At 37.7% G+C, this 23391-nt stretch overlaps 1 protein-coding gene and 1 non-coding gene across 2 annotated transcripts in view; both read left to right on the top strand.

Moving 5' to 3' along the window:
* ITFG1 (integrin alpha FG-GAP repeat containing 1) overlaps window positions 1-23391 on the top strand; it is a 301870-nt gene that overhangs the window by 268857 nt on the left and 9622 nt on the right. The gene's annotated exons all lie outside the window — the stretch shown is intronic.
* On the top strand, window positions 6993-7156 carry LOC135277331 (U1 spliceosomal RNA). Its single transcript, XR_010344945.1, has one exon. It is a non-coding gene; the product is annotated as a U1 spliceosomal RNA (small nuclear RNA).

Raw genomic sequence — 23391 nt, 5'->3', positions numbered from 1 at the left:
CTTGGTAGAGTACAAGTGTCTAGGAATTTATCTATTTCTTCCTGGTTTACTGGTTTATGTGAGTAGAGCTATTTGTACTAATCTCTGTTGGAAGTTTGTATTTCTATGGGATCAGTGATGATATCCCCTTTATCATTTTTTATTGCATCTATGTGATTCTTTTCCCTTTTCTTTTTTATTAATCTGGCTAGCAGTCTGTCTGATTTGTTGATCTTTTCAAAAAACCAGCTCCTGGATTTATTGATTTTTTTGAACGGTTTTTTTGTGTCTCTGTCTCCTTCAGTTCGGCTCTGATCTTAGTTATTTCTTGTCTTCTGCTAGCTTTTGAGTTTTTTTGATCTTGCTCCTCTAGCTCTTTCAATTTTGATGATAGGGTGTCAATTTTAGATCTTTCTTATCTTCTCTGGTGGGCATTTATTACTATAAATTTCCCTCTCGACACTGCATTAAAGGTGTCCCAGAGATTCTGGTAAGTTGTGTTTTCATTCTGGTTCGTTTCAAAGAACATCTTTATTTCTGCCTTCATTTCATTGTTTATCCAGTCAACACTCAGAAGCAAGTTGTTCAGTTTCCCAGTGGTTGTGTGGGGTTTGAGTGTGTTTCTTGATCCTGAGTTCTAGTCTGATTGCACTGTGGTCAGACTGTTTGTTATGATTTCTGTTCTTTTGCATTTGCTGAGGAGTGATTTGCTTCCAATGATGTGGTCAATTTTAGAGTAAGTGCAATGTGGTGCTGAGAAAAATATATATTCTGTGAATTTGCGGTGGAGCATTCTGTATATGTCTTTTAGGTCTGCTTGGTCCAGCTCTGCATGTTCAAGTCCTGGATATCCTTGTTAATTTTCTGTCTCGTTGATCTGTCTAATATTGACAGTGGAGTGTTGAAGTCTCCCACTATTATTGTGTGGGAGTCTAAATCTCATTTTAGGTCGTTAAGAACTTGCTTTATGTATCTGGATGCTCCTGTATTGGGGGCATATAGATTTAGGATAGTTAGCTCTTCCTGTTGAATTGATCCTCTTACCATTATGTAGTGTCCTTCTTTATTTCTTTTGATCTTTGTTGGTTTGAAGTCCATTTTATCAGAGACTAGGATTGCAACCCCTGCTTTTTTTTGTTCTCCATTTGCTTGGTAAATCTTCCATCCCTTTATTTTGAGTCTATGTGTGTCTTTGTATGTGAGATGGGTTTCCTAAATACAGCACACCGATGGGTTCTGACTTTTTATCCAGTTTGCCAGTCTTTGTCTTCTGATTGGGGCATTTTGGCCATTTACATTCAATGTTAATATTGTTATGTGTGAATTTGATCCTGCCATTTTGTTACTGGCTGGTTTTCTTTCCTGTTAGTTGACTCATTTTCTTCATTGCATTTTTGGTCTTTGCCAACTGGTTTGCTTTTGCAGTGGCTGGTACTTGTTCCTTTCTGTGCTTAGTGTTTCTTTCAGGAGCTCTTGTAGGGCAGGTCTAGTGAGGACAAAATCTCTCAATAATTGCTTGTCTGTAAAGGATTTTATTTCTCCTTCACTTACGAAGCTTAATATGGCTGGATATGAGATTCTGGGTTGAAAGTTCTTTTCTTTAAGGATGTTGAATATTGGCCCCCACTCTCTTGGGGCTTGTAGGGTTTCTGCCGAAAGATCTGCTGTGAGTCTGATTGGCTTTCATCTGTGGGTGACCTGACCTTTCTCTCTGGCTGCCCTTAGCATTTTTTCTTTCATTTCAACCCTGGTGAATCTGATGATTATGTGCCTTGGGGTTGCTCTTCTTGAGGAGTATCTTTGTGGAGTTCTCTGTATTTCTTGAATTTGAAATTTGGCCTGCCTTGCTAGGCTTGGGAAATTCTCCTGGATAACATCCTGAAGCGTGTTTTCCAGCTTGGATTCATTCTCTCCATCATATTCAGGTACACCAATCAAGTGTGGATTAGGTCTTTTCACATAGTCCCATATTTCTTGGAGGCTTTGTTCATTTCTTTTCACTCTTTTTTCTCTTGTCTTGCCTTCTCTTTTTATTTCATTGAGTTGATCTTCAATCTCTGATATCCTTTCTTCTGCTTGATCAATTCAGCTATTAAAACTTGTGTTTGCTTCATGTAGTTCTCTTGCTGTGTTTTTCAACTCTGTCAAGTCGTTTATGTTCTTCTCTAAGCTTGTTATTCCAGTTAGCATTTCATCTAACCTTTTTTCAAGGTTTTTGGTTTCTTTGCATTGAGTTAGAACGTGTTCCTTTAGCTCAGAAAAGTTTGTTATTATCCACTTTCCGAAGCCTGTTTCTGTCAATTTGTCACACTCTTCGGTCAAGTTGTGATCCTGTGTTGTTGAGGAGTTGTGATCCCTTGAAGGAGAAGAGGTGTTCTGGTCTTTGATGGTTTCATCTTTTTTTGTGCTGTTTTTTTCCCATCTTTGTGGATTTACCTGGCTGTGTTGTCACGGAGCTGCTTGATGAGGTCTCTTGTCTGCCTGTGGAGGCGCTACTGGGTTTCTAGGGACTCCTTCAGGTTACTTGGGAGGTTTCCTGTGTCTTTTTTGTTTATACTGGGAGATTAGGCCCACCTCTTCCACTGACCTGTAGGCACTGCTGGATTGTCAAGAGCACCGTCCAGTTGCTACATAGGCTTCCTGTGTTTTTTGTTAAAACATGTAACCCAGTCCCACCCCTCTAGTGGTGGGTTGTGCCCTTCCTTCACTGGGCTGGATCATTCAGGGTTCAGCTCAGACTGTGGCACTGGCTGCACGACCCACTTGAGTCAGAGCTTCAGCCCTCTGGGTTTTGTAGGGGAGGGTAGGGACCTACCCAGCCACACCTGGCCATCTCCCCCTTTCAGCTTCCTCTCTCTCCGGTCATAGGGTAGGGGCCCACCCAGCTGCTCCTGCTTACAGCTCCCTCTCTCTGCAGGCGGAGGGAGGGGGCAGTAGCTCAGTTCACAGGCTTTTATTTAACTCTGAGCTTGTAATTCCTGGCACTTGATGGGCAAAGATCCCCGTTCTGTGTATTGCTGAGGCTTTGGGGGAAGTGCTGTATCTATACCGGAGTGCCAGAGGGGAGCCTCTGACTCACCAGTCAGATGCACTTTCTGGGTGAAGCAGCACCCCTCCCCGCCTTGGTCTGCCCTGAGTGGGCTTTGCTAACCATCGGACCAGACCCACTGAAATACACCTGGTACCTCAGTTAGAGCTAGGAGATCTCTGGATTTCTGTGTTTCTCTCACTGGGTGTTGTGTGCTGGAGTTGTGTCTAATCGGCCATCTTGGATCTCCTTTTCTATTTGTCTTATTCTTAATTGATCTAAAAAATAATTTTGTTTAAAGTAATAATAGTAGCAGTGTACTAGGTGGTTGTAGCATATGGATAAATGACATGAAAGACAGGAATGCCATAAGAGATGGGAAGGGAAAATTGGGAGTACTCTGTTATTTACTCAAACTGGTCCTTTCCTGGAAATGACACTCAAGAGTCTCCTTTCTACCAGTTTTGTGTGATGACTCTTCCAATGAAACAGTAATGGGCTATAAAACTTTAATAACCTATGTCGTCAAAATTGAGTGATTTTTGTTGCAATCCCCAACATACAAACACAACCACACATTTATAAAGAACTAAAGAAGAGATGAGATTAAATAAGGGTAAGGGGTCGTAAAAATAAAATGGAAAGAAACTTATAAGGACAAATCTATAAAATAAGTATGAGCAAGTGAAAAAAAGATGAAAGCAAGAGAATAAATAGAAATTAAGAGAGTCATAGAAAATGGACAAGTGAAAAGTTCAAGAACATCTGAATCATTTGTAAAGTGTGTGTTAGTTGTGGGGGTGTGGGGGATGGTGCACATATACAGTAAACTCCACAGTGGGTTACTCTATGAAGATTTTTTTATTATTTAAAAAATATTCGGTGGTTCACGCCTGTAATCCCAGCACTTTGGGAGGCCGAGGCGGGTGGATCACGAGGTCAAGAGATGAGACCATCCTGGTCGACATGGTGAAACCCCATCTCTACTAAAAATACAAAAAATCAGCTGGACACAGTGGCGCGTGCCTGTAATCCCAGCTACTCAGGAGGCTGAGGCAGGAGAATTGCCTGAACCCAGAAGGCAGAGGTTGCGGTGAGCCAAGATCGTGCCATTGCACTCCAGCCTGGGTAACAAGAGTGAAACTCCGTCTCAAAAAAAATTTTTTTATTGAAGGGATGGAGGGACAAGGGGAGGGAGAACATTAGAACAAATACCTAATGTATGCGGGGCTTGAAACATAGATGATGGGTTGATAGATGTAGCAACAACCATGGCACATGTATACCTATGTAACAAACCTGCACGTTCTGCACATGTATTCCAGAACTTGAAATTAAAATATATATGTGTGTGTGTGTGTATATATATATAAAGTAGAAAAATATTTATTGAATATCTACCAAATACAAACTATAATCCCAGGCACATTGAGGAGAAATGTGAAATATATTCATTGTCCTAAAGAATCTATAATTTATTTGCAGAGAGAAATAAGGAAAAAAACTAAAGAACAAGATGAGCCACTAATGAAAGATTTATCAGAAGAGGGTTTAAAAGATGACTGACTTTACTATTCACTAGCCCTTTCTTCTATAAACTTAGGCGTCCGAATGGAGTCTTATGAAAGAACTAGGATTCCATATTCTGCAAGACTTCCTAGAAATCTGATACCCTTGACCTTGTTTACTGGATAACTGTGCATGATACTTTGCCAGGTGCTGTGAATATGAAAATATACTTAAATGAGGTTACCATCATCAACAACTTTATATATTAGGAGCTGGACATATACATTTCAAAATACCCTCATAAATAGTCATTACAAAGCAGTAAGTGCAATAGAGTTCAAAGAAAGACCATTATTGACTGAATAGATCAGGTAACACTTCGTGAAGGAAGTCTTCATTTGAAGGATTGGTGTGCATGGACCAGAAAAAGTGAATAAGAAGAAATGCAGATATAGCATTAGCAAAGTCAATATAATGGGAAATGTAACGGACATGCACAAAAAAATTTAACAATCAAAAAATAAAAATCTTGTTCTGTTTTTTTTTTTTTTTTTTTTTGAGACGGAGTTTTGCTCTTGTTACCCAGGCTGGAGTGCAATGGCGCGATCTTGGCTCACCGCAACTTCCGCCTCCTGGGTTCAGGCAATTCTCCTGCCTCAGCCTCCTGAGTAGCTGGGATTACAGGCATGCGCCACCGTGCCCAGCTAATTTTTTGTATTTTTAGTAGAGACGGGGTTTCACCATGTTGACCAGGATGGTCTCGATCTCTTGACCTCGTGATCCACCTGCCTCGGCCTCCCAAAGTGCTGGGATTACAGGCATAAGCCACCGCGCCCGGCCCTTGTTCTGTTTCTTAACTCTATAGTAGACACAAAAGCTACAATATCTTTAAATGTATTATCTTTATTTCTTAACTTCATTGAGGAAAAACTCACATTCTAGATAGAGGTTCCAGTTGGTTTCACTTAGTTGCTTGGTATTTCTAAATGACTTGGTTAATAGCCTGGAATTTCATTTTTTTATTGTTCTTTACACAAAACTTTATTTATTTATTTATTTATTTATTTATTTATTTATTTATTTATTGACAGAGTCTACAGAGTCTCACTCTGTCACCCAGGCTGGAGTGTAGTGGTGCAATCTCAGCTCACTGCAGCCTCCGCCTCCCAGGTTCAGCCTCCCGAGTAGCTGGAATTACAGGCGCCCACCACCACACCTGACTAATTTTTATATTTTTAGTAGAGATGGGGTTTCACCATGTTGGCCAGGATGGTCTCGATCTCCTGACCTCGTAATCCATCCACCTTGGCCTCCCGAAGGGCTGGGATTAAAGGCATGAGCCACCGCACCTGGCTCATTTATTATTTTTAATTACAATTTAGTGGACAGTTTACTAACCATTATAGTAATACATTTGACTTAATTAAGCATATTCACCAAAGGTAGTAATTGAGAAGATTTAATCCTCCTTTATCACAAGATTTTTCTGTATTGATATTTATTTATTTGAGACAAAATCTCACTGTCACCCAGGCTTGAGTGCAGTGACGTGATTATAACTGACTGTAGCCTCAACCTCTTGGGCTCTAAGAGATCCCCCCACCACAGTCTCCCTAGTAGCTGGGACTACAGCTGTACAACAACATACTGACTTATTTTTTTATTTTTTCTAGAGGTTTGCTGGGACTACAGGTATGCACCAACACACTGCCTTATTTTTAATTTTTTTGTAGAGGTGAGGTTTCACCATGTTGCCCAGGCTGGCCTTGAACTCTTGGGCTCAAAATATAGCTTTGGCCTCCCAAAGTGCTATATTTTACATTTTAAAGATGTCAAAAAAAAAAAAATCTAAAATAGGCCTTTTATGTGGGTTTTGTTGAAAAAGAAGAAAAGAAAAATTTTTAATAAAATAGGCCTAGTTGCCAGTTTTTAAAAATAAATGTAAAGGATAGATAAGAAAGAATGAAAGAATGATGAGTGAAAAATCTTTTAACTTCTCTGCAGGCCTGTGAAAAAAAAAAATTTTTATAAAATTAAAATAAAATTTTTAAAAATAATTTGAGATCTTATGGTTTCCCATCCAACATGTAAAGAGGTTGGAAGTTGTACTCTCATCCTCACCAAAAAAAAAAAGAACAAACTGAAAATCAACAACTCTTCTTAGATCCATCTAAGAATGAAGACACGGGACAGACCACTGTCCCCAAAATTAGAACAGGCAAATACAGAGAATCACAGATTACTGAGAGTAGACGCCACAGCTAGAGCCAGTAACTGGTAAGAACATTTCAAGGGTGATTGACTAATTGCTAGAGACTGAGATTGAGACTAGTTTAAAACGAGTATCACACACTTTTTCTGAGTTTTACCTCTAAGAACCCTATCAAGTTCTCAGGGTCAAGAGCTGAAGGAAAAATGCCCTTGTGTTTCTGTGTGTGTAGAGGGAAGAGAGTAAACTTTTTTAAAAAACAAACACATACTTACCTGGCAGGGGAGAGACCATGATCACGAAAGTGGTTTTCCCAGGGCGAGGCTTACCCATTGCACTCTGGATGTGCTGACACCTGCGATTTCCCCAACTGTGGGAAACTTGATTGCATAATTTGTGGTAGTGGGGGAATGTGTTTGCGCTCTCCCCTGGTCTCTAAATTTAAAAAATTAAAAAAAAAAAAAAAAAGTAAAAAAAGAAACAGACTTCCAGAGCTACTGCTCTCCTTAACAAAGGCCTGTCTTCAAGGGAAACTATTTTACCAACATCTAACCAAGCTAGATTTTGCCAGAGTCTGTCATGAGAGATGTGAAATACCCAACTCCAGCCCCCTCTAGCCTATCTCACCTAAGGGGGCTGGGAGGGGGTTGGGGGGAAAAGACGTAACAGTTAAAGGACCACAGAACACTTACTCTCCCCCGCCACCTTGCCACCACATTATTCAGTCTACTGTATAATAATAGGGATTATAGTTGAGCAAAGCTAAGGCCCTATTTCAAAAGAAGTCTCTAGTGTTCCACAAGGAGAAGATGAAGAAGTCAATAACAATAAATAATAAAAAGTAGTCTCTAGGGAAACCCAAATACTACAGAGGAAACACAAGTAAGATGTTTTCACATCTGACATCTACAGCTGCAACTACCAGTAGATGCAACCTAACTCATAGCTAGATAAACAGAAAACCTCACACTAAATGCCTACTAACCTTGTTCCTTTTATACATTACATCATGTACAGCTTTCAACAACAAATTACAGGGCACACTAAAAGGCAAAACAAACAAAACCCACACAATGGATAAAGCAAGTAGAAGAACCAGACTCAGTTATGGCAAACACTGTCAAATTATAGAGACAGGGAATTTAAAATAACTGTGGGCTAAGTGTGGTGGGTCACACCTGTAATCCAGCACTTTGGCAGGCCAAGGCAGGTGGATTGCTTGAGCCCAGGGGTTTAAGACTGGGCTGGGCAACATGAGGCAACCCCATCTCTACAGAAATACAAAAATTAGCCAGGCATGATGGTGCTTGCCTGTAGTCTCAGCTGCACAGGAGTCTGAGGTGGGCCTTAAGCCCAGGATGTCAGGGCTGTAGTGAGTCAAGATTGCACCAGTGCACTCCAGCCTAGGCAATAGACCAAGACCCTGTCTTAAATAAATAAAGGTCAGATGCGGTGGCTCATGCCTGTAATCCCAGCACTTTGGGAGGCCAGGGTGGACAGATCACCTGAGGTCAGAAGTTTGAGACTAGCCTGGCCAACATGTTGAAACCCTTCTATTAAAAACAAAAAAATTAGCTGGATATAGTGGTGTATGCCTATAATCCCAGCTACTTGGGAGGCTGAGGCAGGAGAATTGCTTGAACCCAGGAGTTGGAGGTTACAGTGAGCTAAGATAGTGCCACTGCACTCCAGCCTGGGTGACAGAGTGAGATTCCAACTCTAAATTAATTAATTGTTTAATTAAATAAGTGATTAATATGCTAAGAGCTCTAATGGAAAAAATACTAGAAATCAAAAACAATCTTTTGGCTTTCCTGAACCAAATTGGAAGAAGAATTGTCTTGGGACACACATAAAATACACTAACACTAATGATAGCTAATGAGCTAAAAAAATTTTTTTAAATAACAAAAAAAACTCATGATGTTTTAATAAAGTTTATGAATTTGTGTTGGGCCACATTCAAAGCCACCCTGGGCCACCTGTGGCCTGTGGGCAGTCAGTTGGGCAAGTGGCTTGCTGTAATAAGAATGAAGAATGCCTTTGATGGGCTTAGACATAGGAAAGGAAAGAATTAGTGACCTTGAAGATATGTCGATTGAAACGCCCCAAACTGAAAAGTGAAGAGAAAAAAAGAAAAATACAGTTTTACCTTAATGAACATTCAGGCATGAAATGCTACACTAATGGCCCCCAATAATTCATGCCTCCTCAGTATTCATTTAGCCTCAACCCACAATGACTTTGGCCAAGAAGACATCAGCAAACATGACCCAGGTAGAATCCTGATAGCCCTTACACTGTAGGACTTGCCCTCTAGGAGTGTGGCCCTGAGATGCCATGTGGAAAAAACCAGGCTAGTCTCCATCAGGATGAAAGACCATAAAGAGGCAGGCCAGTGCAGTCATCCCACCAAACCCAACCCAGGTAACCGTAACCAACCAGCTGAGTGCAGCTACATGAATAACCTAGTCAAAACCCGCAGAAACTGCCCAGTCAACCCACTGAATCATGAGAAATAAAATGATTCTAGTTGTAAGCCAGTAAATTTTAGGTTCTTTTGTTATACAACAATAATTGCAAGAAAGAAAGTAGTATTATGCTTTGCTTCATGAGCCAAATATGAATGAATTTACAAAGATGGTTGTATTGACACTGATAAAAACATATGTTTGGGCAGTTCAGGCATGAGTGGATGAGAAAGGGATAGAAATACAGAAAAGCAGAAGATGACAACTTAAGAGTTTAAAAGTATATGCATACTGACACTCACAACTTCAATCATGTCCTCTAGGAAGAAGGTACACAAGAAAGAAGTAACTGCTAAAGAAAATAATTAGAAAGTATTTTTCTGTTTTATGCCTATCGATAGATAGTAATTGCCTCTAGATCTCTCCAAGTTGAGTAACATGTATTTAATAATAGCTACCTAATCTAATGAATTTTTCTTTTAACATCACGTTTCAGCAAAAATAACCTATCTTGCAATTTGGGACTAAAAACATCTCTTCTCACCTTTGGTTTTAAAGTAGTTAAGCATCTTTGATCCATGTCCCAGAACTAAGCAGTTTTGCTCACTTGTCTCTTTTTTTCCCTACTGAAAAAAAAAAAAAGGCCCCTTATAAGTGAAATGACCACTGGTTTCCCTCTCAGAGAGGTAAGATCTCCAACATGGAAAATAAGTGCACTACGTCATAAGTCAGGCTTTCCCATTTAGCTCGTTTATACAACATTGTTCACTTTGGAACCCAAGGGTGTTTTTTTTTTATTATTAATCCAGAGGATGACAGCTGAAACATAATTGCACATAACTTCAGAAAAGTTTACCACCCTAATGCAACTCTAAAGGAACACTTACCATTAAATTGAACTCCACAAGCAATAGCACCTAATGCAGTTTGTTTTTATGGGAGCTATGTGGATTTCTTTTATTGTTTCCCTTTGCATTATTTTTCATATGCATTTGCAATGGCTTTTTACTATTCCTTCATTAGAGGCTTTTGTGAATTAAGGATAGAAAAGCAGTTAACAAAAACTACTCAGTTCTTCAAAAAATTAAACACAAAGTTAGGATATGACTCATAAATTCCACTCCTAGGTATATTCCCAAGAGAACAGAAAACATGTTGATATAAAAACTTGTATGTGAATGTTCATAGCAGCATTATTCATAATAGCCCAAAAAATGGAAACAGACCAAATGTCCACCAACTGATGATACAATGGAATATTATTCAGTCACAAAAACACGAAACGTGCAACAATGTGATGAACCATGCAAAACTATTCTAAGTGAATATAGGTAGACACAAAAGGCCACATGTTGTCCAACTTCATTGATATGAAAGGTCCAGAATAGGCAACCTCATAGAGGTAGAAAGGACAGTAGTGGTTACCAGGGGCTGGAGGGAGGAAGAAATGGTAAGTAACTGCTCTTGGATATGGGGTTTGTTTTTGTGGTGATGAAAGTATTCTGGAATTGGTGTCAGTTACACAACCTTGTCAAGGTACTAAAAACCACTGAACTGTACACTTTAAACTGTGGATTTTGTGATATGTGAATTATATACCAATTTAATACAAAAGAAGAGACATAAAAACTACTCACATTCTAAATTTATAACTGGGAAGTAGGTTGACAGAGCTTGAACCAGGGTTCCAAGCATCTTCATTTATTCCAAAAAAGAAATTAGAAGAACTTTCATTAAAAACTGCTTATGGGGCTGATGTGGTGGCTTATGCCTGTAATCCCAGCACTTTAAGAGGCCAAGGCAGGTGGATCACTGAGGTTGGGAGTTTGAGACCAGCTTGGCCAACATGGCAAAACTCTGTCTCTCTAAAAATATAAAAATTAGCCAGACGTGGTGGCACACACTTGCAATCCCAGCTACTTGGGAGGCTGAGGCCGGAGCATCACTTGAAGGAGGCAGAGGTTACAGTTAGCTGAGATAGCACCACTGTACTGCTTTGTAGTTACAAAGCACTCTTATGATACATTGGAAGTTAAGTACTAGTATGTGGTAATTGCCTCACCAAATCCGTGCAGTAGATGATATTGTTTGGTATTGTTATTCTAATTCTACAGATGAGGAAACATTCCATTATATTTTCATTTTTGTATCCTTAAGCATCTCCAGGTCAAGGTTTGTCTCTCTTTCATCTGTGTAAAGGCATACAGTGTATATTCACTGTTTAGATGAATGGATACACAAACTAAGGCTCAGGGGTGTCAAGGAATTACTAGAGATCAAAGCAGTGTTAAGTACATGCCTTTGGCATTCAAATCCCATGTGTTTTTCGTAATACCATATTTACAGATCTCCTGTGTTGCCTGCACATTTGTTCAAGCCCCATTATATAAGCTGATATCATGTTATTATTCAAAGCCCAAATGGATGTCTTCCACAGTAATCATTGACATGGCATATTATAAGACCTCAAGGAAAGCTAAAGTTATACAACTGCATAAATTTGTTATTTACTCCTAAACCTTCAGTTTAGTAGAGCAGACATCTACTAAGTGCCTACTGTGTGCCAGCCACTATACTGTATTCCCCAGGAACAGAGCATGAAAATGAGTAATTACCTAGACCGGAAGCACCTAAGCAGCTCTTTTAATGAAACTCCTTTCAGTCTACCACATGTTTCATCGCTTCATCCTGTCAGCTATCTATAAACTGAGTTCAGATGTAATTCAAAATACACCAAAGGAGTAACAGTCAGGCAGCGGATTCCTTTATTCGCAATCATAACTCAACTTTCAGGAAAAGAGGACAACCATTTTTTTAAGAAGTTTTCCATAAACAGTGATGATCCTAACTTCCAAAATCTAAGAACTCAGCATTTTAGCATGGAGCCTCACAAATTCCCCATATACTATTCACTTAGGATAATTTAAGATCTTTCTTTCTGGAGCCACATTCTAGAGCACTTGTACCACCACATACTTTTAAAAAGTATTAAACAATTCTCTCATGGTTTATAGCTTTCAGTGAAGACAGCTTATTTATTTCTTGTCCTTAGGCTGAGCACTAATTAGGACTGTTTAAAAACCAGGAGCATTTATATAGTGACACTAAAGTAACATAGGTCTTGCATTTGTAGTTTTATCACAAAATCCACTCACATTGAAAACTAGATTTTCCCAAAGTCCAAGTAAAATGGTGTGCCTTAGTTGTATAGGCCAGGAGAAGATTTTACCATCAGGCAGAGACCAGCTGCTTTGTTCTTTTTTCTGTGTGGGTAACCATCCATTTAATTAAAATCAACAAATTTTAAAACAGAAAAATAAGAGGATAAGCTGTATTATTTAACAAGTATCTTAAATGTCAAGTGACTATAGCCTAAAACATCTCCAGATTTTAAAATTAAATGTTAATATTTTTATTCTTCTCAGTCATATCTTTTGGCTTCTTTTCATATTCAAAATCTATTTTGTCCTTTTTTGTTTTCACTTCTGAATTCTAGGATCAAATTATAATATGATATTGCACAATTAAGTTTATCCTATTAGCAATAAATAGCCTCTTAGCAATTACTGTACTCTGTATATAGGAATTAGTTATCCAAATAGCTAAATACTTCAGCAGTTAATTTAAATGTTAAAAATCATCACTGCTGTAATACATTTCATCACTTCCTTTCTTTATCCAATATTCTAGCTTAGTTGATAATTTGTATTTAAAAGGTGGTCCCTGGGATATTACTGGAAATTATTCTACTACAACAACTATGATCTTCTGTTATCCAGAATGTTCAGGGCATTGAGTGCTCAGATCAAAACAAATATTTAAATAAGAAGTCATTAAAATCACCTTGTATTTTTTAATTGAAGTCTATAGAATTACAATATGTATATGCAACATCTAACACACATACTCTTTTCTAAAGGTTTACATGTCAGTTGTTTTACATGGAACATCTTTTTTGTACATATTTAAACATATCAAGGAAATAATTGCATTATCAGAGTGACCGTAAACACTAATGTAATTGCTAGACTTTTTCCTGGCTAGACAATCTGATTTGATAGATATTTATAATGACCCTTATCATATTAAATAACACAAATTATTACCCCAAGTTGGCATTTGGAAACAAGGGACTATGATAATTGTAAGCTGGGAACATTTTAATAGATACATCAGCCTGGTGATGTGGCTCACACCTATAATCCCAGTTACTCAGGAGGCTGAGGCAGGAGGATCACTTGTGCCCCAGAGCTTGAAACCAGCCTGGGCAAGATGGTGAGATGCCTTCCTTTTAAAAATTTTAAAAATAAAAATAGCCAGATAAGATGTCATGTGCCTGTATTCCCAGCTACTCTGGAGGATGAGGCGAGAGGATCACTTGAGCCCAGGAGTTCAAGGCTGCAGTAAGCTATAATCACACCACTGTACACTGCACTTCCAGCCTGGGTGACAGAGTGAGATCCTCATCTCTGTTAAAAAAAAAAAAAAAAAAAAGAAGTTGTATGAGAAACCCTATTAGCAATGCAATTAAACTAGACTAGCAGTAAAGGAAAGCAAGTGATAGTGTATTTTTTAATTATTTATTTTATCACTTAACAAAAAAGGCTTGAACCAATACTGATTACTCTGATAATTTTTGTATGAGAAAACAAACATCAATACCTGGAACACAGTCTCTTTCTCCATCCCATCCTGCTACAAAGAAGAAGAATCACATATCAGTCACCTAATGGGCAAAGAACACATTGATTAGGGAATATCTGTCACTTTTAGTTGAAAGACTAAAGACAGCTATGCCAATATAACAAAATATGATTCTCTTAGGCAGCTAGAAAATTAGAAACAGACCATTAAAATGTACATGCCAATTAGTAAGAGGAAGTGCCACTGGCCAAATCATTTGTAGGTTAGAGTCCCTATGTAATGAAATATATTTAATATTAAAGCTATCTGTGAATATATTTTTCTTTCAAAGTCTTCACTTTTCTTAACTTCTATCATTCCTGTTATAATCCAGCTTGCCATTCTCAAAATTACATCTCTTCCTCACAAAAAAAAAACTATTGCCTTCTGATACTCTTACTCATATTTTCTTATTCAAAAATATATTACAATCACACCAGTTGGAACAAAACCATGGTGTTTCTCTTAGAATCCCCCTATGAGTAATGAGAATAGTCCTGAAATTTTCACTCTGCCAAGTGTAACCCTTTGAACTATCTAGAATGAGCCAGAGAACTTAAGCTTAGTAGTGCAGGTCACAGGCTAGTCCATAGCCACAGTGTCTTTTTCATCATCTTACCTGCAGGGATATAACTAGATTAAACTCTTCCTCAGCAAATTAGCATCTTTCATGAAAGATCAACAAGAGTAACCAGGCTCCTTCTGCAGAGAACTGCATAAACAGCCCAGGCTTTAGGTCAGTCGGAACCTCCCAAAGCCCAAGGTGTGCTCAGTGAGCTCAGACGCCACACCCATGAAGCACAGCCTGGACTTGTAAACATCAGCCAGGCACGGTGGCACACACCTGTACTCCCAGCTACTTAGGAGGCTGAGGCAGAAGAATCCCTTGAGTTTGAGGCTTCAGTGCTCTACAGTCACACCTGTGACTAACCACTGCACTCCTACCTGAGCCACACAGCAAGACCACATCCCAAAAAAACTGCTACAGACATGCCATGGTAGTTGGAACCTTTGACTGGGTATACGGTGTTACTGATTCCATCCCAAAAAAACTGCTACAAACATGCCATGGTAGCTGGAACCTTTGACTGGGTATATAATGTTACTGATTCCCAGAACATGTATCATAGGACCCCACAAATAGGATAGAGAGGCAAGGAGTAACAGGAGCAACTGGCATTGGAGAGGTTGCTCCATGTCATTAGAAGTCCTTTTCATAAGACAAATACCACACTTCTTTTCTTCTGAAGACAGTATCTTGGATGATGATGATAAAGGCTAAAGGGCATGGGATTTGGAATTAGGCTGCTAAAATTAAATCTCACTCTATGTAATGAAATATATTAATATTAAAGCTATCTGTGAATATATTTTTACTTCAAGGTCTTAGCTTCACTTTTCTTAAATTTCTTTTAATTAAAATTTATTTAAATTAATTAAATTATTAAATGATTTATTAATATAATTTAATTAAAATTAAAATTTAAGTTTTTAATTTTCTTACATTTCCTCATAATAGAGGTAATAATAGTATCTAGCCTCATACAATTATCGTTAGGAATAGTTGAAATAATACACAAGAAAGACTTGCCACAGTTTTTGGCACATTATAAGCATTCAAAACCTGTCAAATCTTTTAGTATTTCTTACAGAAAATATTCTAATTTTTATACTTTATTCTCTTTTGGTGTTCTTTCTCTCCATTTTAATTAATGTCAATATAGTATTGTTTGAGATGCCATGATTATCAGATACAATGGCAGATTGTTTCAGATATTGTTATTATCAATTTAAGATTAACAAATACTTCTTGGAACAATCTTCTCTCGAGTTACATAAAACATTGATCATTTGAATGTGTCCTTCTATCTTATTTTCATAGAGATATCATTTTTCCTCAACTCAGGGCAGTGCAAGAAGAGTTGCAGGTATTACCACTAGATGACAATTCCTTGTGGTTTAAAACCTTTCAGAGAGGCTGGGCGCAGTGGCTCATGCCTGTAATCCCAGCACTTTGGGAGACTGAGGCAGATGGATTACCTGAAGTCAGGAGTTTGAGACCAGCTTGGCCAACATGGTGAAACCCCATCTCTACTAAAAATACGAAATTAGCCGGACATAGTGGTTCATGCCTGTAATCCCAGCTACTCAGGAGGCTGAGGCAGGAGAATCGCTTGAACCTGGGAGGTGGAGGCTGCAGTGAGCCAAGATCGTGCCACTGCACTCCAGCCTTGGCAAGACAGACCAAGATTCCATCTTGAAAAAAAAAAAAGCCTTTCAGAGAAACAGATTTCAGTGTTCTGTTGACTCAGAAACACATATACACATACTCACATTCACATACCAAGAAAGGTAAGTTTTCAGTGACTTTTCTTCAGCTAGTGAGTTTTTCCCTTGTACTCTTCCTACCTGTTATATATATATATTATTTAAGTTCTATTTTCGACAAACAGATGTCAGAGCTAGAGTTACGATACACTTCCTATCTAGTATTTGTAGACGCAAAGTTGGCTTTAGTATCTTTCCTAAAAATAGAATGCATGGGAATTATTACAATTTATCTCCTATACTGCCTTGTTAATTAATTCAGGATCCTAAATTACAACATAATCTGGTTTAGAATGACATTAATCAGTCAAAGTTGCATGTCACTATAGTATTCTCATGGAGAATAAGAACAAAGCAACCTTGAAAACTGTTATTTTTTAAAAATTACATAAATAATATGTACTTGAACTGTATTGGTAAATCAGACTATAATCCAAGCCTAGACAAAAGCACACAGGCATTTGAATCTGGTGGTTGGAGTGTCTGATATCACAAATGCCTTTTATGTATTTATTATAGAATATTCAAAACTTATCACTGATACTTTACCTTTAGGTAGACAATTGAGATGTGCTAACATTTATGTGGTATAAATCAATAATAGTATTTTTTTGTTGTCTAATACCATATTTCAACTGGAATATGTTACAAGTGTCACGTCTGACACAGTTGGAGGATTAAAATTTCTTTCAATTCTTCATTAATTTAACAAAAATACATTGAGTGGCTAATACATGCTAGGCCTGTTCCAGGCTCTTAGAATATAGAAGTGAATAAAACAGACTCACTTGAACCCAGGAGGTGGAGGTTGCAGTGAGCTGAGATCGCACCACTGCACTCCAGCCTGGGTGACAGAGTGAGTTTCCATTTCAAAAAAAAAATCAAAGAAAAGGCCAGGCACAGTGGCTCACACCTGTAATCTCAGCACTTTGGGAGGCCGAGGCGGGTGAATCACGAGGTCAGGAGTTCGAGACCAGCCTGACCAACATGGTGAAACCCCATCTCTACTAAAAATACAAAAATTAGCTGGGTGTGGTGGCTTATGACTGTAATCCCAGCTACTAGGGAGGCTGAGGCATGAGAATCGCTTGAACCCAGGAGGCAGAGGCTGCAGTGAGCTGAGATCGTGCCTACTGTACTCCAGACTGGGCAATAGAGTAAGACTACATTGAAAAACAAAATAGATAATCTAGATGAATCAAAGATGTGTTTCTGTCTATAATCCCAGCACTTTGGGAGGGAGGCCAACACAGGTGGATCACCTGAGGTCAGGAGCTCAAGACTGGCCTTGGCCAACATGGTGAACCCTGTCTATGTTAAAAATACAAAAATTAGTTGAGTGTGGTGGTGCATGCCTGTAATCCCAGCTACTCGGGAGACTGAGGTAGGAGAATCACTTGAACCCAGGAGGTGGAGGTTGCAGTGAGCCCAGATCACAGCATCGCACTCCAGCCTGGGCAACAGAGCAAGATTCCATCTCAAAAAAAAAAAGATGTATTTCCAAGAAACACACACAATACAAAACTGACCCAAGAGGAAATAGACAATGTCAACAGACCTGTATGTAACAGATATAGAGATTCAATCAGTGATCAAAAACCTGAAAAAGAAAACTCAAGGACCAGTTGGCTACACTGGTGAAATTCTACAAACAATTTAAAGAAGAATTGCATCACTGTTACTCAAACTTTTACAAAAACTAGAAGAGCGAATACTCCCTAACACATTCTGTGATGCCAGCATTACTCATACCAAACCCAGACAAGATACCACAAGAAAGCTACAGACAAATATCTCGTATGAATATTAATACAAAAATCTTCAACAAAGTATTACTAAGCAAAATCCAATAGCACAATAAAAACTTTTATACATTATGACCAAATGGGATTTGTCCCAGGACTACAAGGATTGTTCAGCATAAGACAGGCAATCAGTGTAATACATGGCATTAATAGAACTAAGGGAAAAATAATACATGATCATTTCAATAGATACTAAAAAAAATGTGACAAAACTCAACATCCTTTTATAATTAAAACATTCAGCAAACTAGGAATAGAAGGGAACTTCCTTAACATCATCAAGGGCATTTATAAGAAAAATCACAGCTGATATCATCCTGTATGGTGAAAACCTGAAAGCATTTCTTCTAGGATCAGGAACCAGATGAGGGTGCCCACTCTCACTCCTGCTATTCTGCTTTTTACTGGAATTCCTACACATGGCAATTTAGCCAGAAAAAGAAATAAAAAATTTCTAAATCTGAAAGGAAGATGCAAAATGATTTCTATTTGCAGATGACATGATTTTCTGTATATAGAAATCTCATATAACTCACAGACAAAAAATACTACTGCAGCTATTAAACAAATTCAGCAAAGTTATAGGGAACAAGATCAACACCCAAAAATCAGTTGTTTCCATATACCAGAAATGAAGTCTAAAAAGAAGTTTTTAAAAAAGAAAAAAAAAAAAAAGTTTAATTTACAACAACATGTAGAAGAATGAAACACCTAGGAATATATTTAACCATGAAATTGAAAGATTTATCCACTGAAAACTAGAAAACATTGCTGAGAGAAATTAAGAAAATCTAATAAATGGAAAGACATCCCATATTCATGGATTATTCCCCAAAACAATCTACAGATTCAAGTGGTCTGTTTGCAGAAATAAAAAGCCAATCTTCAAATTGATAGAGAACTGTAAGGGGCCTCAATAAAAGCCAAAAAAAAAAAATATTGAAAAACAAAAGCAAAGCTGAGATAACTTACACTTTCCAAATTCAAAACTTAATACAAAGCTACAGTAATCAACAAGCATAGTGCTAGCATAAAGACAGACATATAAACCAGCAGAAGAAAATTGAGAGACCATAAATAAATTCAAACATCTATGGCAAATTAATTTTTGACAAGAGTACCAAGACCATTTAAAGGAGAATGAAGAGTACCTTTAACAGATCATACTAGAACATCTGTGTAATGACATGCAAAAAAAAAAAAAATTAGTGGGACTCCATATAAAATAATTAACTGAACATGGATCAATGACTTCAATATAAGCAGTAAGATTACAAAATTCTTAGAAGCAAACCTAGGAGTAAATCTGCTTTTCCTCAGATTTGGCAGTGGATTCTTAGATTTGACACCAAAAGCACTAATAACAAAATTTAAAAATAGATTAGCTTCTGCAAAAATGTAAAGCTTTTGTCCTTTAAAAAACATTTTTAGCCAGCTGCAGTGGCTCATGCCTATAATCCCAGCACTTTGGGAGGCCACAGCATAAGGATCGCTTGAGTCCACGAGTTTGAGACCAGCATGGGCAATATAGTGAGACCTCATCTCTACAGAAAAAAAAAAATTTTATTAGCCAGAGGCAGTGGCCCAGGCCTGTGCTCTCAGCTACTCAGGAAGCTGAGCTGGGATCACTAAGCCCAGGAGATCGAGGCTCCAGTGAGCAGTGATTGTGCCACTGCACTCCAGCCTGGGTAACAGAACAAGACCCTATCTCAAAATTAAAAAAAAAATTTTTTTTCAACAAACTGAAAAGGGAGGAAATATTTGCAAATCTTATCTCTGATAAGGTTCTAGTATCCAGACTATAAAAAGAATATTTACAATTCAACAACAACAACAACAACACGGACAGCCCAATTATAAAATGAGCAATGGACTAGACATTTATGCAAAGAAGATATACAAGTGGCCAATAAGCACAAAAGATGATGTCCTACATAATTGGTCATGAAGCAAATGCAAATCAAAACCAGACTGAGTTACCACTTCAAAACCACTAAGATGATTTTAATTAAAAAGACAGAAAATGACACGTCAGCAAGGCTGTGAAAAATAGGAACCCTCATACATTGCTGGTGGGAATGTAAAATGGTCCACCTGCTGTGAAAAACAATATGGCAATTCCTCAAAAAATTAAACCTAGAATTACCATATGAGCCAGGATTTCTACTTCTTAATATATACTCAAAGAATTGAAAGCAGGGTCTCGAAGTATTTATACATCTATGTTCATAGCAGCACTACTAATAATAGCCAAAAGGTGGAAACATCCGAAATGTCCATCAATAGTTGGATGGATAAACAAATCAAGGTATATACATACAACAGAATATTATTTTTCCATAAAAAGGAATGAAGTACTGATACTTATAACAACTTATATGACCCTTGAAAACATTATGCTAAGTAAAAGAAGCCAGACACAATTGCTTACATGTATAGTACCTTTTATATGAGCTATCTAGAGTAGACAAATCCATAGACAGTGAAAGCAGATTAGAGGTTACTGGGGGAAAGGAGAAGGGGGAATGATTACTTAACTGGTACAGGGTGTTGTTATAGGGTGATGAAAAGGTTTGCAAAGCAGAGAGAACTGATGCACAACATTGTGAATACTCTAAAGGCTATTTGATTTTACACTTTTAAATGGTTAATTGTATGCTATGTGAATTTCAGCTCAATTAGAAAATAAGAATGGATTGAAATGGATGCTTTCATTGAAAGCTAATGGAAATGTAAAGTGATGCAGCCTCTCTTTAGGAAACAGGTTTTCTATATTTAAGAGTAAGTGTTAAACTTCCTACTCTTTGATCCAGTATTCTGTATCTAGGAATGAAAGAAACTAATCTGGGGACAAACAAATATTGATTTGCAGAGATGTTCACTAAAGCATTCTTTTTTTAATAGTGAAGGATTAGGAAAACTCCTTTATCTCCAACAATAAGGAATTAACTTTTAAATAAGATATTATATAGGCAGGAAAATTATATTTTTGTAATGTCTGTGTAGGTATCACTTTGGAAAAATAACTTTAGAAGTATACAGAATATACATGTCTTTTACACTGTGTTTCCTTTGGCTTTCTCTTAATGGGATTTTGGTATTTTCATCATTTTTCTCTCTGCTTATCTATTTTTAAAGAATTTTCATGATGACTAAATACTCATGAATAATACTGAGTGAAAATAATACTAAACTATGCTAAAATGTGTTTATTTGTTCATGCACATTCCTTGGAGAAAAAAGTTTGTGACTAAAAGTATGCTAAAATGTAATGATGATTATCTCTTTATTTGAAGTTGTTGGATAATTTTACTTCATTACTATTCTCCTTAATAGTTTTAAGCTTTCTTATTGCATAGGCAATTTTAATAGTATAAACAGAAAAACAGAAGCCTTGTTTGATGTCTTGTGGACAAAAAAAGTCAACTTTAAGTCTTTTAACATAAGGGATGGTGGAGACCAAGGTTTTATCAGTGAAGATTGAAGGCTCCAGATAGCAGGCTTCAGAGAGAGTAGATTGTAAATGCTTTTTATCAGACTTAAAAAGTCTGTTCTTTCAGTCTTAAGGTCTTTGTATTGCTGTTAATGCTGGTCAGCTGTGCCTGTTCCAAAAGAAAGGAGACTATAATGAGGCATGTCTGACCCTCACTTCCCATTCATGGCCTGAACTAGTTTTTCAGGTTAACTTTTGAATGCCTGAGGGGAGGGTCCATCAGTTGGTTGTGAGGCTTAGAATTTTATTTTTGGTTTACTTCTGTTCAGGCAGTCTTTGCTAATAGTGTAATGAAATCAGCTTGTGTTTAATTTTTATTTTTGTTTGTTTTTGAGACGGGGTCTCACTCTGTCTCCCAGGCTGGAGTGCAGTGGTGCAATCACAGCTCACTATAGCCTCAACCTCCCTGTGCTCAGGTGATTCTCTAACCTCAGCTCCCAAGTAACTAAGACTACAGGCACAAGCCACCATGCCTGGCTAATTTTTGTATTTTTTGTAGAGATGGGGTTTCACCACATTGCCCAGGCTGGTCTCAAAGTCCTGAGCTCAAGCAGTCCACCTGCCTAGGTCTCCCAAAGTGTTGGAATTACAGGCGTGAGCCACCGTACCCGGCCTGTGTTTAATTTTTAATTCAACTCTGTAAGAATAAATTTTATCCTAACAAAGATAGCTAACATGATTATTTACTATGTGAGATACTCTACTTTTAAACATTATCTTTCAATCAGCACAATTCAACAAGATGGACTAATTCTACAGCCTATGCTGTTCACAATACTATTTTCCAGTTTCAGATACATTGTTAATTTAAATGTCTATCCTTAAATTCATGTTCCTTTCCATTATACCTTACTGTTTCCAACTTGAGAACTATATAATCAGGTAAATATACTTTCCAGTGATTACATATTTTTTATAACATTAGTGATGTTTAGCAGAGCCTTCTTGAATATTAAAATATTTATATATTAATTAACTTTGTCATTTAAATGTTAAGTTTTAGCATGTAGAAAAATACCTAGGAAATAGATATTCTATAAAAGTGAATGACAGTAGGAAAAGATTGACTATTGGAATGGCAGTGTGAGGCCACATAAACTTACTCTCCAGAGCCCCCCCACAAAAAAACAACAAAAAATTACTGGCCAACCATATAATATCCACCATTTCAGAACTCTGGAAATTAACCAAAGCCACAGAATGGACTGAGTATTGTCTATTCTAAGGAAAACTACTGATCCTTGATAAGACACAGAGTCTGTGGCATTTTTAACTTGGAGCTGTTCCTATCCTGCCTCCCTTCTCAATTGAGTAGTGCAGTAGCCATGGAAAGCTAGCAGCTTCACAGCCAATGGTTATGACTGACCTCCTTGGAGCTGCATGAAAATCTCTATCCCTATACTATCAACATTTTGTCTAAACTAGCAACTCCCTGGAAAATCTTCATTCTCAGTATCTTGGCTATTTCATTTGACTAGGGCATTACCAAAAACAGTAATCTGAGGGCAACATCTCAGCTACCAGACCCTGTGATTAAAGGTGGAGGAAACAAGATCCTGGTCAAAACAGAAGAGGAATTCTTAGAAAACTGGAAAACATAGGCAGCTTTGAAAAGCTACAACATATTCTTGGGGATCTAGAAGACTTTGCAAATTCCTAGAAAGGAAAAGCACCTCATTCAAATACTCAGCTCCCTTCTGCTTCACCATGTAGCCCTACGTAAGCAGGAAATGAAAACTAAGTCTGTCCTTTAAACTGTCTGAACTTTGAACTTTTTTAAAGACATGCCTTCACACAATCACTTTGACAAAGGGTGGAAGATGTACAGGAAAGATATTTAGGGAAATCTTACAACAAATCACTGGCTGACCACTAAATAATACTCA

Source organism: Aotus nancymaae, unplaced genomic scaffold (assembly GCF_030222135.1).
Source record: "Aotus nancymaae isolate 86718 unplaced genomic scaffold, 86718_ANA_hifiasm-v0.15.2.pri h1tg000030l, whole genome shotgun sequence".
Taxonomy (NCBI): domain Eukaryota; kingdom Metazoa; phylum Chordata; class Mammalia; order Primates; family Aotidae; genus Aotus; species Aotus nancymaae.
Note: the sequence above shows the minus strand (reverse complement) of the source record. Positions and strands in the feature narration are given on the sequence as shown.